Genomic DNA, 15,971 nt, shown 5'->3' with positions numbered 1-15,971 from the left:
AAGGGCTGTAGTATTAGACCTACAGTCTGTAGCTGACTCGAGTGTTTCTGGAAGGATTCCTGCAAAAACTGATTTATAACAAAAAAAAAAAAAAGAGACGAACACTGCTTTAAGCGTATTGAGCAATATTGACCATTCTGTCAGGCTCTCACGTAGGCTGTGAATGTGGTAGGTGGGTGAAAATTGCTACAGACTAACTGTAATACATGCAGATAATTGCTGCAGAAATACAAGTTTGTGGACCTTTTGCTTCCTATGCAGTACCTATCCTTCGGTGGCACATTTCACTGTATTGTCCTATACTTGGAAATGTCAGTTTTTATGTTTTTTCAACCGTGCAACCACATAGAAGCTCTGTTTGAAGGGTTGTGTTTTTTTTAAATGTTTGTCTTATTTGATATGTTTGTGTTTTGTATGCTGGTGGCACCTGGTGTTTTTCTTCCCCCTGTGAGGAGCTGTAACTTGTGTTTCTGCTTTCATTGTGACGTTGGTGTTGGAGAACTTCATCATGTGGAACAGCATTGTGTGTGTGTGTGTGTAATATATATATATATATATATATATATATATATATATATATATATATATATATATTGGTATATATATATAGTGTTTAGTTTTGCTCATGCTAGATTTGTGTGGAGATTTTGTTACATGTTATGATGTTAGATTTGAGTGGAGATTTAGTTCAGGTGTGTTTTATTGAAAGGTAGTGCTGCTCTTGCAGCTATGCTGTTATATTTATGGCTCGTGACTGTGCAGTGTGTGTGTTCATACCTGTACTAACCAGTGTGAGTGTGAGTGTTGCATGCTGTGTGTGTCTCTGGCAGCACCTGGGGTTTGTCACTCAATGCAGTGAATGTACAGCAAGCTCGTGGCAGTGCAGAGTGTCTTCTGATGCCTGTTTGTTCTCTTGCAAGATTGGAGAATGTAGAGTTAAGTGTATTTCACGTTGCTTCCTTCTGTGGTAATGCAGATGAAATGTAACTGTAGCTACATTTGAAAGTGCATTTTAATTGATTCATGGAAGTGTAATGTTAAATGTAGTGGGAATGTAGGATTTGTATTCAATTTGAAATACTAATGTTTATGCATGTATTGAAATGTACAATATTTTATGTTGAAGCAGTATTATGAAGTTACAATGACATGCTTGTAATGTTATAACATTCAAGTAGCTAAGTAACATTCATGCATATTAAACCCTCAACACAGTAAGTTGTATTTGCAAGACATTTTATTTCAAAGCGAGTTGTTGACTTTTTGAAGCAGAGTAGCTTGAAGGGAAGCATTGCAGTGTTTTAAAGGTAGTAAAGTTGAGTTAGGAGTTGTCAGTTTGTCAGTGTATTGAGTAGTGCTTGTTGCCCTGTCTGCTTGTGCTGGTGGCTCCTGTTTGCACACTGGCACTGAGGTAACTCCTCCTCTTACTGGTCATGCCTTTTAGATTCCATTTAGAGATTTGACTGACATTTTTCCATAACTCTGCAGATGCTGATGACCTTCAGATTGCTGGTTATTTGAATGTGGGCTGCCCTGGTCTTCCTGTCCCCTGGTCAGTTGTCCAGCTCACTGCTGTGGTCATCCTGTCCCCTGATCAGCTGTTCAGCTCGATGCTGTGGTCATCCTGTCCCATGGTCAGCTGTTCAGCTGTTCAGCTCGATGCTGTGGTCATCCTGTCCCCTGGTCAGCTGTCTAGCTCACTGCTGTGGTCATCCTGTCCCCTGGTCAGCTGTCCACCTCACTGCTGCAGAAGTTTGTTTGGGGATGGGACAATGATCTCAACAGACTGGTGTTTTTTGCCATTTATTAAACTTTGAAGAGGACCTGCAAGTTTGTCTTGCAGTCTTTACTGCAGTAATGTTGTATTTATTTATTTGAGAATCTGTGTTGGATAATGTGCTTTTTGACAGTGAAGTTGCTTTTAAAAAATAGGAAAAGAAAACGTACATGATCTCTAACTCACTGTTTGACAAATAAAAAAAGAAAGAAAATTAGTTTTATTACAAACAGTTCTATTAAATGGCCACACGATGGCAGCACTGGATATGGAATGGCGAGAGCTACGTTCTACTTGTCCTCATAAAGTTCACTGCCTGCTCTGCCCGTTGTAACCCGCTCGACAGAGCCACGCTGAATTAATGAGTTCTCCCGGGGCGCGTCTCAGTGTGAAACAGCTGGGTCTCATTAAATATGTTGATTTGTGGAAGAAGGAAACTCCTGATGAAGCCTAATGAAGAGGTGAAATGTTGTGCACACCTAGAAGAATAAGAAATTGAGGAAACCAACAGAGACCAAAGCAAGATATCCAACAGGACTGGATTCTATACCATCTCCTGGCTACCCCAAGGATACACTGAATAGGAACTTAGGACTAAACTAATTTTTCTTTTTCAGGAAATAACTTCCTTTTTTCCTTTACAGCAACTAACCACAAATACATTTCTCTCTTTTTAGGATATCTTTCAAAAAAATTAACCTCTTTTTTTTCCCAGCACTTAAATACCACCGTACCAGCACAGCCACCCTTCACAGCACTCCAGGAAGGTAAGTATAGATTGTGTTTGTAGTGGAAACCTAATGGTGCCAACATAAGCTACAAATCACTCTCTCACCACCCACCCCACCTACACAGCACTTCAGAAAGGTAAGTATAGATTGTTTTTGTAGTGGAAACCTAACGGTGCCAACACAAGCTACAAATCAATTACTTCTCACACCACCTACAGTACACTCCAGGCACACTACAACACATCACCCTAACCACTCTTTCCTTTCAGCACTATGGAATCCTCCATACACCCAGTAAAGGCTTTCTACAGAATGATCCAAACAATCCACCATTTGGACAATGTGAATGGAGCAATCATTAACAACAGAGTCCCGCCTGGAATGCTGAAGCAAACCAACCACTTGCAAGTCTACATCAAACCACCCCTGCCAACTCCAGCCACGGCAGAACTGTTAACAGCCAATGCTAAAAATTGGATGCACACAAATCTTCAAATCCTGCAAATACACTACGAAGATACACTCTCCAGACTACAAACAGACCTGCACAGAATACCAACCAGGAACTGGGAGGAACCATTCCAGAAGGCAAAAACATGGGTCTGCCGGAATTTCAGGAAGATCAAGCAGACAACATTCCAGACAGCTTTTCTGATGGCACAAGAGAATCTGGCGCCACTACAGACAACCCAGCAACCCCAGCTGAACCTCAGCAACAACTCTTTCGCAGTCCTGGCAGACAAGGAACCTCAACCACTGAGGTCCAAGAAATCACACACCAGCAATGTAGCCATCTGCATTTCAGAGGAGATTACCATGATGTCAACAAACCCATCGCAACCAAACAACAACACCAGACAGAGGAGCCTCTCAGACAACAGAAACAGATGCAGACTGGCTGTGCATCCAAGCCCCTACATATGCTGCCCAGCTCAACACACCTACTGGACCCCATGAACCCACCTCAGATTCTAACCAAACTTCCAATCCCAACCATCACCCTATAACAGACCCTAACCCTGACCCTAACCCCACCGCAACCCTGACCGCATGCCTATCTCCAACCCTTACCCCCGCTGCACCCCCATCTCCAACCCTAACCCGCACCGCACCCTTACCCAGACACTACCAGAGAACCGACAACTCGGCAGCAGTCCAGCAACACTGCCCAGGAGAACCTACTAGGTTCACAGACACATCAACACGGACAAAAAGAACATAGACTGGAGCCTGCAAACTAACAAGAACATTCTCATCATTGGGGACTCCAACCTCCACAGAATCCCAGACCACACCAAGAGCCAAATACAGATTAAAAGCTACCCAGGAGCAAAATTCCTACATGCAGCCAACCTTCTGGACAAAGTCGAAATAGACAGAGGAGTGACCAAAGTAATCCTATCATTCGGAATCAACAACAAGGACCAGAAAGTCAAAGAGACAGCTATCAAAACCCTACAAAAGATGTACAGGTCAGCAAAGACAACCTTCCTAACTGCAGAAATCAAAGTGCCACTAGTGAACTTCTCACGAGCACTCGACATGCAGGCCTAACGGAACTTAGAAGAACTAAACAGATTCATCTCAGCCAACCTACCACACATACCACTGTTACCAACTGAGAACTTTCGAGTCGACAGAGACAACATCCACTGGACAACCGAAACAGCCAAGAATATGCTCCAGCACTGGTGCCAGCATTTAAACTAGGAGACCCCACAAGCCCAAACAAATCCAGGGAGGGGGCATCCAACATATCTCAGGGAGGCAGACACACCCAAAGCACGCCTTTTTTACATGCTACAAAAAATACACAAATCGCCAGACACATGGACTATCCCACATACCATACCACCAGGCAGACTGATAGTATCGGACTGCAACAGCGAATCATATAGAATTGCAGAATACATAGACCACTTTTTAAACCCCCTATCCACCAAACACACTGGCTACCTCAAAGACACATATGATTTCATAGAAAAAATTAAAACACTCAAACTACCAGAAACTGCTTTTCTTTTTACAATAGATATAGACAGTTTGTACACAAACATAGAGACCAACGCAGGCATTGCAGCTATCAGGAGATGTCTGAATCTAAATCCGGATCCAACCAGACCAGACAAGGAACTGATCAAACTCCTGGAAATCAGCTTAACTAAAAAAGACTAACAACGACTAAAAAAAAGTTTAACAACCAATTCTACCTCCAGACCAAAGGAACAGCGATGGGGAAACGCTTTGTGCTATGCTAACATCTACATGGCCAGTTGGGAAGAGACAATCCTCCGCAGATGCCCACAGACACCAGCGCACTATTTCAGGTACCTAGATGACATTTGGAGCACTTGGACACATAGCATAGAGGAATTTAAAAATTTCTTCTCTTTCCTTAACACACACCATCAGTCCATCAAAGTGAAATACACCACACATAGCAGCGAAGTAAACTTTTTAGACACGACCACTTACAAAGGAACAAATTTTTCACAAACACACCAGCTAGACACCAAAGTATATTTTAAAGAAACTGACACACACACTTTATTACACAAAACAAGCTACCACCCTAAACACACTTTTAGAGGTTTAATCAAATCACAACTACTCAGATTCCACAGAATTTGCACACAACCTACTGACTTCCAGGCAGCTACCAAAATCTTATTCACAGCACTCAGGCAAAGGGGGTACTCCCATTCCTTCCTCAGAGGAATAAGGAAAACCTTCCTAGAACAAAAGCCTAGAGACAACGAAAAGATTATTCCACTTATAACTACCTACTCACATTTTAGTGTTGCAGCTAACTCACAGGTCAAGCAAAATCTAACCAACATTACAAGACACCAACCTTCTTACAGGACACAAAGTAATATCAGCCTACAGAAAAAACAAAAACTTGAACAACTACTTAGTGTCCAGTAAACTGCCTGCACTTAATCGCAAACCAACAAAAGCACCACGACACTTCAAACAACTTACCACACTCCGGAGCCAAACCACAGGCATCACATACAACATTCCACAAACCTTTACACAAAACAGCAGTAACTGCATCTATGCGATACAATGTGATACAAAATAATTTACATTGGAGAAACAGGCAACACTATCCGAGTAAGACTAACACAACACATCTATAATATCAAACACAAAAAAGAATCACAAACACATCTAGTAGCACACTTTCTACAACATCCCATTGGAATACATGGGACACCTCAATTAAATCCAATCATTAATCAGTGAGACAGTTCTTATCCATTTTACAAATATTAGCTTTTCAAAAGATCTGGACTAATTTTTCAGAATTAATAGGTGTCATGTACCCAAATAAATTAAAAATTTCATCCTTGTTTCAGCTTTTATGATCTCATTCCTTGTTTTCCTCCGAGCCTAACCTTTATCTGAAAAGTTAAGTGAACCAATGTTCTCAGGATCTTGGTTTATAATATAATATAAAAACACTACTGTTATATGTGCATGCAAAACACTATTTTTATATGTGTTATATATGAGAGATGTTCTTAATATGTGACATCATCTTCTAATTGATTATATTTTACTAAATTAAAGGTATGTGTTTCTTTTAACCTCATATTGTTTCATCATTTTACTAATGAGTCAGTTTTAATTCCATATACCAATGTCTAACAGAGTATTTGACAAAAGATTGTTTAAGTCAATTAGTTTCACTAAGTTTAAGTGGTAATAATTTTCATCAGAATTATTTATCCCTTAAAAATTGTACTAACCAGGCTCTGACCTGTACCTGACTTTTGAATGTACTATTCCAAGTAGTTTTCCAGAGTTTCTTGCTTTTTACAAAGCCAGAGTCTGTGCAAACACTCTTTAGATTTATGACCTATGAATGTCTGTTAAGCCATAATTTTTGCATATTATTTCAAGATATATTCTTATCTGTGCTAAACCACTAACTCCATAAACCTTAAATTTCCAAATCTATAAGACTTGCAGCTTTGCTGAAGTGGAACACAAGAACATTCTTCCTTTTTGGGTAAGGAGAGAGGCCCCCTTTTTCAATGCAGCAGTTTCAAAGAACCACATTATAAGGACTCCTTTTACCCTCATTAGACAATAGTATAGTGGATTAACAACAAGGTACATTATAGTATATCATTACAAACTTAAGACAAAAACATAACACAACGCCTTTTATATTCTATAATTCAATGGATATCATAATGTCTAGAGGTCTTGTTGTTCAATAGAAGGAGAAAGAAAGCTGTATCATTTTCCCATTTAATTAAATCGAATACTGCTCCAGCTTTCAATCTTCTTATCAATACAGAAAAGTCATGAATAAGCATTAATACTTGTCAGTTTTTAAATAATATGTTTTCTATTATAGCAAATACTTAAAACATATTATTAATCTTATGAAATCAAATAATTATTTTTAGTTTCAAATATCATGCTGTCTAAAAAAGGAAGGTTAATCATTTATTTTATTAATTCATAATACCTTTGTGTCTAATTACTATTCTTTAACTATTATGAACTATAAACAGTATCAATTAGCACTGAACCTGTTTCATTATAAGATAATCTTTCAATTAATTTACTTTAGTTTAACAGTTGCTCCCAGAATTTATAATATCACTTTATTTCTTTGGTGATTCCCTCTAAGATTTAAATCCAAATACCAACCAGTATAACTGCATTCGACTGCTATATTTTTATAATGACTGAACTAGGCTTGACCCTGTTCTTTGTTCATACAAAATCCAGCCGAGACAGGTTTTTTCTTAAGACTTTAGTTGTTCAAGGATTAATATTTATTGTGGTAAAGAATCCCTTTATCTTATTTTGTTGGAACATAAATTTGTAGATTAACGTTTACTTTTTAGCCAAAATGGTGCTTTTTAGCTAGTGTCATGCTTTCTAAAGATAAGATATACAAGTGGTAAATCGTTCATTATATATTTTCTTAGAAATTCCCATTTTACTAAGTACTTAATTAAAAACATGTGTAGACTGACCTATTTCATGGAACAAGAGAGCCATCTACTAGTCATACAAGGATACTCCCTCTTTATACCTCTTTCCAAAAAGCCTCTAACACTTCATTTTTATATCAAAGTTCATTCCATATTTGAAATTGCCTAGTCCATGTCCAGCATAACCCCACATTCCCAGAAGGATTCAACTTCTGTGCCGGGTTCAGCTCTGGTTGGTTCCGAAAATACCATCACAGGTCTCTTTATCCAAAGTTTAGCATCACAGGTGTGAGATGCCATCTTCCTCACCTCGTACCTACAAGATACTTAGACACGTTTAGCTAGGACACCTTCTACAAATTCCAATTTACCTAGATGTGCCCATTTCACTAATTGACCTCCTTCACAACTCATGCATTCAATCCTCTTAATATCTTTTGGGTTTACATTTAAATGAGAGAAAGAAACTCCTATAGAATCATTGCAAACAAGACTCTACAGTGTTTAACCAAATGACTGCAGGCCGGATAAAGTCTGGGCCCAGTCATGGATGACTTGCTTTGGCACATATTACATGCACAATTAACAAGAGGATTATGTTTTAATTTATGTGTCAGGGTTACTTCTGCACCATGTACAATAGTTCTGGATCTGTACACATTGTTACTATACATTTCTTTCTGCTCACACGAGGTCACTTTATGAGGTATGCCTTCCATTCAAAATACTGAAGGCGGCCAAAACTGTTATTTATATTTTCTGGTATCCAATTACTGTTCTGCCTCACATCATCAGTTGGCAGACACAATACAACTGAATCTGAATCAATTGATGAACCATGAGCCTTAGCTACTGAGATTCTCCATGCAAATGCATTCAATGTTTTACTGACCAGCCTAGCTGATTCAGCGTTACTTGCGACAATGAGGTCTATTAGGTTAATTGCCATACTGTCTATAATGTAATATGCCTTTTGAAAGAGACAAAACTGCTCTTTTAAACAATACTTCAAGCTTACTACCCACAAAAAAGTCTGCTTAACATGTCGGACCACATGACATTCTAAACTTTCCTTTTCAGTCCGATGTTGGACCCTGTCCGACATCATTAAAAAGACGTCAAGCACAGGTCTCTATCATTTTTTCTCTGGAAAATCTTTCAATGGCTGAGTGAGACTGATTGGAGCCGAAAAAAGGAGTGGATCTGAGCAATACGCAGAGGCCCTGCACCACGGACCTAACACGAACATTAATAAACAAGACAGCTGCTTCTGCATCTAGCACTCAAAGAATATCACAGACATTTGCAGAGCTTTTTGAGATGTTATAATAATAAAATAATTACTTTGATCGCACTATTAAGGAGTTTGGTGATTGAGAGGATTTGTTAGTATGCACTTCTATGAAGAGGTATGTGACAAAAACAGCAAACAACGGGTGGGGCTTGGCTGTAGATTCAGTACTGAGTGTCCTGTTAATATGCAGGGCCTTTTAAATTTGTTTTACTGTGATACTTCACGTTTGCTACCCACAAAATGCCTGCTTAACATTAAACACCTTCACCACCAGGTGCCACCATTCTTAAACTCTACAAAATCTATTAGATTAATTGCAATAATATCTATCATGGAATACCTCTTTTGAAAGACACAAAACTGCTCTTTTAAACTTCATACTTCAATCTCTCAACACAAAAATGTCTGCTAACATTAAAATATATGTTCAATCTTTTATAAGAAAAATGTGTCTTAATTGAAAGGTTGTGAAAAGTAGATCTCTTGCTCTCTAATTGTAATGTTAAAAATGCCTGCAATCTTTTCCACTCATGTGATGACATATTCCATGGACAAATCAAAACGTGAGACTGTTATGCGGTTCCATCCCAAAAACCAGGCCTGTCTCATACCTCTTCTGTTCATTTCCCTCTCACTCACTCACCGTGCCCAACCTCCCACCATGTGCTCCCTATAGTAATTCTGTGCCACACCTTTTTCTGTCCCCCTCACCAACAATAAAACAGACTGGCAGGTTCCAGAATAATAACAACAAATATTATTTTAGCTTACCTGTTTACATTGGGTTTAGGGAGTGATAATTTAACGTGGTTAACCCTTTAATTTCCATGGCCAGTAGAAAATCAAGAACTAAACTCAATTTTCTCTTTGCTTAAAGAATTATATAAACCCCTCAGCCCAGCTTAACCCAAAGGGTTACATAAGGAATACATTGTTTAATACAGACCAGTAAAGTCAATAAAAAGCCCATATATTTTTATCATGCAGAACACAGAACAACCGTCCACAAAGTAAAAATAAAAAACAATGCAGCTGAAACATAAACATCACGGTCCCAGTCCATTTGAACAATCAAAAAATAGAAAAAAACAAACAAACAGGAGCTCCCCAAAAAGTAAATAGTTCTGTTTCACTTGGGCGCTGTTCCTTGTAGCTGGTTTAACTAATTCAGGCTAATCAAAGGTTAACTAGATTTGATTAACCCGATAATTTAAATCAGGCTATCTCCGTTCCTTGATGGCGAATACAGGCTAAAAGTGTCTCGGTAACTCGATTCCGATTTAAGAAATCTGGATAATTGTATGTGCTCGTGCTACCTCAAAGGGAGAATCGCAAAGCACTGCAATGATCTTCAAGAAAGATGATTTTAAAAGAGAGCAAACCTCAAAATGGGGTGTGGTAACCAGTGGAGTACCACAGGGATCAGTATTAGGTCCTCTGCTATTCCTAATCTACCCACTAGAGGGGAGGCATGCCTTGATTTAGTCTTTTCAAATAACGCAGATAGAATAACTAAAACAGAGGTCAGAGAACCACTGGCAAACTCAGACCACAACATGGTCTCATTTGAAGTGTTTTTTAGATCCTCAAAAGTAAAGACTAAAGCGAAGGTTTACAATTTTAGAAAAGCAAACTATGAAGGCATGAAACAGAGACTAACAGAAGTAGATTGGAGTAAAATAGAGAAAACACCCACAGAAGAAGGATGGTTGTTCTTCAAAAACGTAGTACTAGAGGCGCAAAACAATTATATCCCTAAAGTAGACAAATCTAAATGTAAAACTAAATTGCCAAAATGGTTTAATAGATCAATTAAAAAAAATATTCAGCGAAAAAAGGCACTTTACAGAGCATTAAAAAAGGACCAAAAAGAAAGTACACAGAAAGAGTACACAGAACTGCAAATGCAAGTCAAAAAGGAAGTTAGAAAGGCCAAGAGAGAAATAGAAATGAACATTGCTAAGGGAGCTAAAACCAATTCCAAAATGTTTTTCCAATATTACAACAGCAAGAGAACATTCAAAGAGGAGATTAAATGTTTAAGAGATACAAATGGCAAAATCATAGAGGAAGAAAAAAAAATAGCAAATATGTTAAATGATTACTTTTCACAAGTTTTTACAAAGGAAGATACTGACAACATGCCCCACATGTCATCCAGTTCCTATCCAGTTTTAAATAACTTTAGCATAACTGAGGCAGAAGTGTTAAAGGGACTAGGAGCTCTTAAAATAAACAAATCCCCTGGGCCGGATGAGATCCTCCCAGTAGTACTCAAAGAAATGAAAGAAGTAATTTACAAACCGCTAACCAAGATCATGCAGCAGTCTCTTGACACAGGGGTGGTACCGACAGACTGGAAAATTGCAAACGTAATACCGATCCACAAAAAGGGAAACAAAACTGAACCAGGTAACTACAGACCAGTAAGCCTGACTTCTATTATATGCAAACTTATGGAAACTATAATAAGATCCAAAATGGAAAATTACCTATATGGTAACAGGGTACTGGGAGACAGTCAACATGGTTTTAGGAAAGGGAGATCGTGCCTAACTAACTTGCTTGATTTTTTTGAGGATGCAACATCGATAATGGATAATTGCAAAGCATATGACATGGTTTATTTAGATTTCCAGAAAGCTTTTGACAAAGTCCCGCACAAAAGATTAATTCTCAAACTGAACGCAGTTGGGATTCAAGGAAACACATGTACATGGATTAGGGAGTGGTTAACATGTAGAAAACAGAAAGTACTGATTAGAGGAAAAACCTCAGAATGGAGTGTGGTAACCAGCGGTGTACCACAGGGATCAGTATTAGGTCCTCTGCTATTCCTAATCTACATTAATGATTTAGATTCTGGTATAGTAAGCAAACTTGTTAAATTTGCAGACGACACAAAAGTAGGAGGAGTGGCAAACACTGTTGCAGCAGCAAAGGTCATTCAAAATGATCTAGACAAGATTCAGAACTGGGCAGACACATGGCAAATGACATTTAATAGAGAAAAGTGTAAGGTACTGCACGCAGGAAATAAAAATGTACATTATAAATATCATATGGGAGATATTGAAATTGGAGAAGGAATCTATGAAAAAGACCTAGGAGTTTTTGTTGACTCAGAAATGTCTTCATCTAGGCAATGTGGGGAAGCTATAAAAAAGGCTAACAAGATACTCGGATACATTGTGAAAAGTGTTGAATTTAAATCAAGGGAAGTAATGTTAAAACTGTACAATGCACTTGTAAGACCTCATCTTGAATATTGTGTGCAGTTCTGGTCACCTCGCTATAAAAAAGATATTGCTGCTCTAGAAAGAGTGCAAAGAAGAGCGACCAGAATTATTCCGGGCTTAAAAGGCATGTCATATGCAGACAGGCTAAAAGAATTGAATCTGTTCAGTCTTGAACAAAGAAGACTACGTGGCGACCTAATTCAAGCATTCAAAATTCTAAAAGGTATTGACAGTGTCGACGCAAGGGACTTTTTCAGCCTGAAAAAAGAAACAAGGACCAGGGGTCACAAATGGAGTTTAGAAAAAGGGGCATTCAGAACAGAAAATAGGAGACACTTTTTTACACAGAGAATTGTGAGGGTCTGGAATCAACTCCCCAGTAATGTTGTTGAAGCTGACACCCTGGGATCCTTCAAGAAGCTGCTTGATGAGATTTTGGGATCAATAAGCTACTAACAACCAAACAAGCAAGATGGGCCGAATGGCCTCCTCTCGTTTGTAAACTTTCTTATGTTCTTATGTTCTTAATGATTTAGATTCTGGTATAGTAAGCAAACTTATTAAATTCGCAGATGACACAAAAATAGGAGGAGTGGCAATCACTGTTGCAGCAGCAAAGGTCATTCAAAATGATCTAGACAAGATTCAGAACTGGACAGACACATGGCAAATGACATTTAATAGAGAAAAGTGTAAGGTACTGCACACAGGAAATAAAAATGCGCATTATAAATATCATATGGAACATACTGAAATTGAAGCAGGAATCTATGAAAAAGACCAACAAGATGCTCGGATACATTGTGAAAAGTGTTGAATTTAAATCAAGGGAAGTAATGTTAAAACTGTACAATGCATTAGTAAGACCTCATCTTGAATATTGTGTTCAATTCTGGTCACCTAAAAGGTATTGACAATGTTGACCCAAGGAACTTTTTCAACCTGAAAAAAGAAGCAAGGACCAGGGGTCACAAATGGAGATTAGACAAAGGGGCATTCAGAACAGAAAATAGGAAGCACCTTTTTACACAAAGAATCGTGAGGGTCTGGAACCAACTCCCCAGTAATGTTGTTGAAGCTGACACCCTGGGATCCTTCAAGAAGCTGCTTGATGAGATTCTGGGATCAATAAGCTACTACCAACCAAACAAGCAAGATGGGCCGAATGGCCTCCTCTCGTTTGTAAACTTTCTTATGTTCTAACTTTTTTCAGCCTGACTGAGCAAGAGCTTATCATGTAAAGTTTTGAGGAATATAAAAGCATTATCACAACTAAATGCAACACTGCTGCTGCCAAGTCCAGAAAGGAAACATAGAAAACAATTGCAGATAAGCTAAATGCGTAAATTTTTTTTTTTTTTTTTTAATTTGTCGAGCACTGCACATGCGACAATGATATCGCAGGATCTGTCAAAGATCATCTGAGAATAATTGAGGTCAAGTCATGGATTATAGACAGTATTATCCAAATTCTGAGACCTACTGTCTAGCACTGGTATTGTATAGTTGTCATTAAAATGTTGGATTATTTGATGAATTGTAGCTCATTTTTAATTTTATGTAAGTAATAATGTCATAAGGACCTGTACATTAGTGCTGTGAATGGATTTCCTGTTCCCAAAATCCTTTTGATGGGGGATCTGACTGCAGTCCACAGCACCAATGACACTGACTGGCGCTGACACTGCTGGTGCTCACACTGTGACTGGTGCTGACACTGACTGGTGCTGACATTGATTGATGCTGACACTGTGACTGACGCTGACACTGTGACTGTTGGGGCTGGTGCTGTCATTGTGACTGGTGCTGACACTGCTGGTGCTCACACTGTGATTGGGGCTGACACTGTGACTGGTTTCTTTTCACGCTGTCTGCAAGACTTAATGTCTTTCTTTTGTGTAGTAACAACTTGAAGAAAATGCAGTGCTTTGGTTTCTGCATTTATATGTGTTTGAGACGGTGTAGAGATATGATTCCTCTTGTTTACCATATGCATTTTTCCAGTCACAGAAGCCTGATTTCATAAACACAGGTGACACACCTGAACCACTTTGTGCTGGAAACAGAACACAGTAGGCACAAAGGGCAGCATCCTTGCTCTCATAGAGTACCGTAGACACAGATACTCAGCTTCCCATTTCACAGAATACTTCATATTCTGCTTGTTCAGTGGGAATTGAAATCCAGGTGGAGGTGACCACCAGTTTTGTAGAAAATTCACTTTCTGTGCATCTGTTGCATTCTCTTCATTGAAAAAGACTGCATCTAGTGACAGAAGCTCAGGTACTATGCCAGATAACTCTACAACAGTGTCAGATAAGTCAAAAGAGTCACCCCCTGTGAAGTGAATTAAATCAGATAGTAAGTTTTGTATGTATAAACTGGGTTATGTGCATGTTTCATGCCTGCATTGGTAGCTACTATTTAAATTTCACTTTAAGAGCCACATGCTATTTCAATCAAAAAACATAACTATAGAATGTCACGAGGCCTATGGCATGGTCAAGTTAATTATTTACTTTGAATACCTGATGCATTTACAAGAAATGGTGTTCCCTTTAACCCTACCTGCTTTTATCCAATTAGTTTTTAATATGAGGCTCAGATTTTCTGCACATAAAGCATTAATCTCCCATTTATTGTATCCAGACTTCATATTAACTATTTTTTTATTATCTGATAATAAAATAATTTATAGAAAATTAGCAACATTTGAGCACTTGGTTATTGTCCTTTAAGTTTGCATCTCAAAATATTTTTGTAGTATTTAGATTGAATGTTTAGATAAATTAAAATTACTTCCAAATACACATTGTAATTAAATCCATGTTTGTTTAACAGTATACAAGACCATATGTACATTAGCATAGATTTCATTTTTTTGTATTTAATAATAAAGTTATTAGGCAATTAAAACATGGAATATAAGCCTGATTGAGTACAAAATAAATTAGGTATATTTTCCCCTTCAGGTGGTGTAACCATTGAGAGGTCTGCCAATGTACAAGGATTGGTAAAACCTACAACATGTTTTTGTCAGTGGTCACTGCTTATTGTGGTCAGATGCATCAAGGTTGTCTAAATTGATATCTTAAAAAACAAAAGCTCTGATCAGCTTCAGATAAAAAGTAACTTCAGTATATTAGGCTACTGAATTCATCAAGGTTATCAACAACAAAAAATAGGACTTAAAAAAAGATAATAAGAGCTGGTGGGCTTAACTGGTACATGGGCTTAATTAGTAGACACACATACCCTACATCACATAACAAAAATCAAGGAATTTAAACTAACCCTAACCAGCAAGGCTAACTCTGTGTGTTTTAGCAGTACATTCTTGATTATCTTTTTCCTCTGCAGGTTCAGCCTGAATAAGATCTGCTGGTGCACCTGAAAGCAATTAAGTGACAGCTGTGGGGTAGTCCTAGTTAGAGCTCTGGACTCTGACAGCTGAGTTTAAGCCATATAGTGGCTGTTCATGTTCAATATTTGTATGACTCTATAGTACTTTGACAAGGTATTCACCAAAAATAACAACAAAAACAACAACAATAATAATACTAATAATAACTAATAATAATAATAATAATAATAATAATAATGTGATGTTTCCCACCTCTGAACGCTAGATCTCCTTTGAACGTTTACACAGGTTCTCACTTAATTCTAATATTCTTCTGTCAATATAAATGGATGATAGGAAGTAGTACAGTACTTCAGTTCATGTGGGGGAAACCGGTCGCAGAGGTCCTGGTGCTGCCTAGCACACAGGCTGGGTTACAAAGACACAGCCACTATGCTATGGCAGGTGATACTTGGATGAGCTGACTGTCCAGTTAAAGTGACGAGAAAAAAAAAAAACAACATACAGCCAGCTATCCTGGTTTAGCTACACACACTTAAATATCACATTATGCAGGGGAAAAACAATATAAATGATAAATTCACTTAACATTGATTCTCACC

The sequence above is a fragment of the Polyodon spathula genome, chromosome 9, assembly GCF_017654505.1.
Source record: "Polyodon spathula isolate WHYD16114869_AA chromosome 9, ASM1765450v1, whole genome shotgun sequence".
In the NCBI taxonomy this organism is placed as follows: Eukaryota; Metazoa; Chordata; class Actinopteri; order Acipenseriformes; family Polyodontidae; genus Polyodon; species Polyodon spathula.
This window is presented reverse-complemented; position numbering follows the sequence as displayed.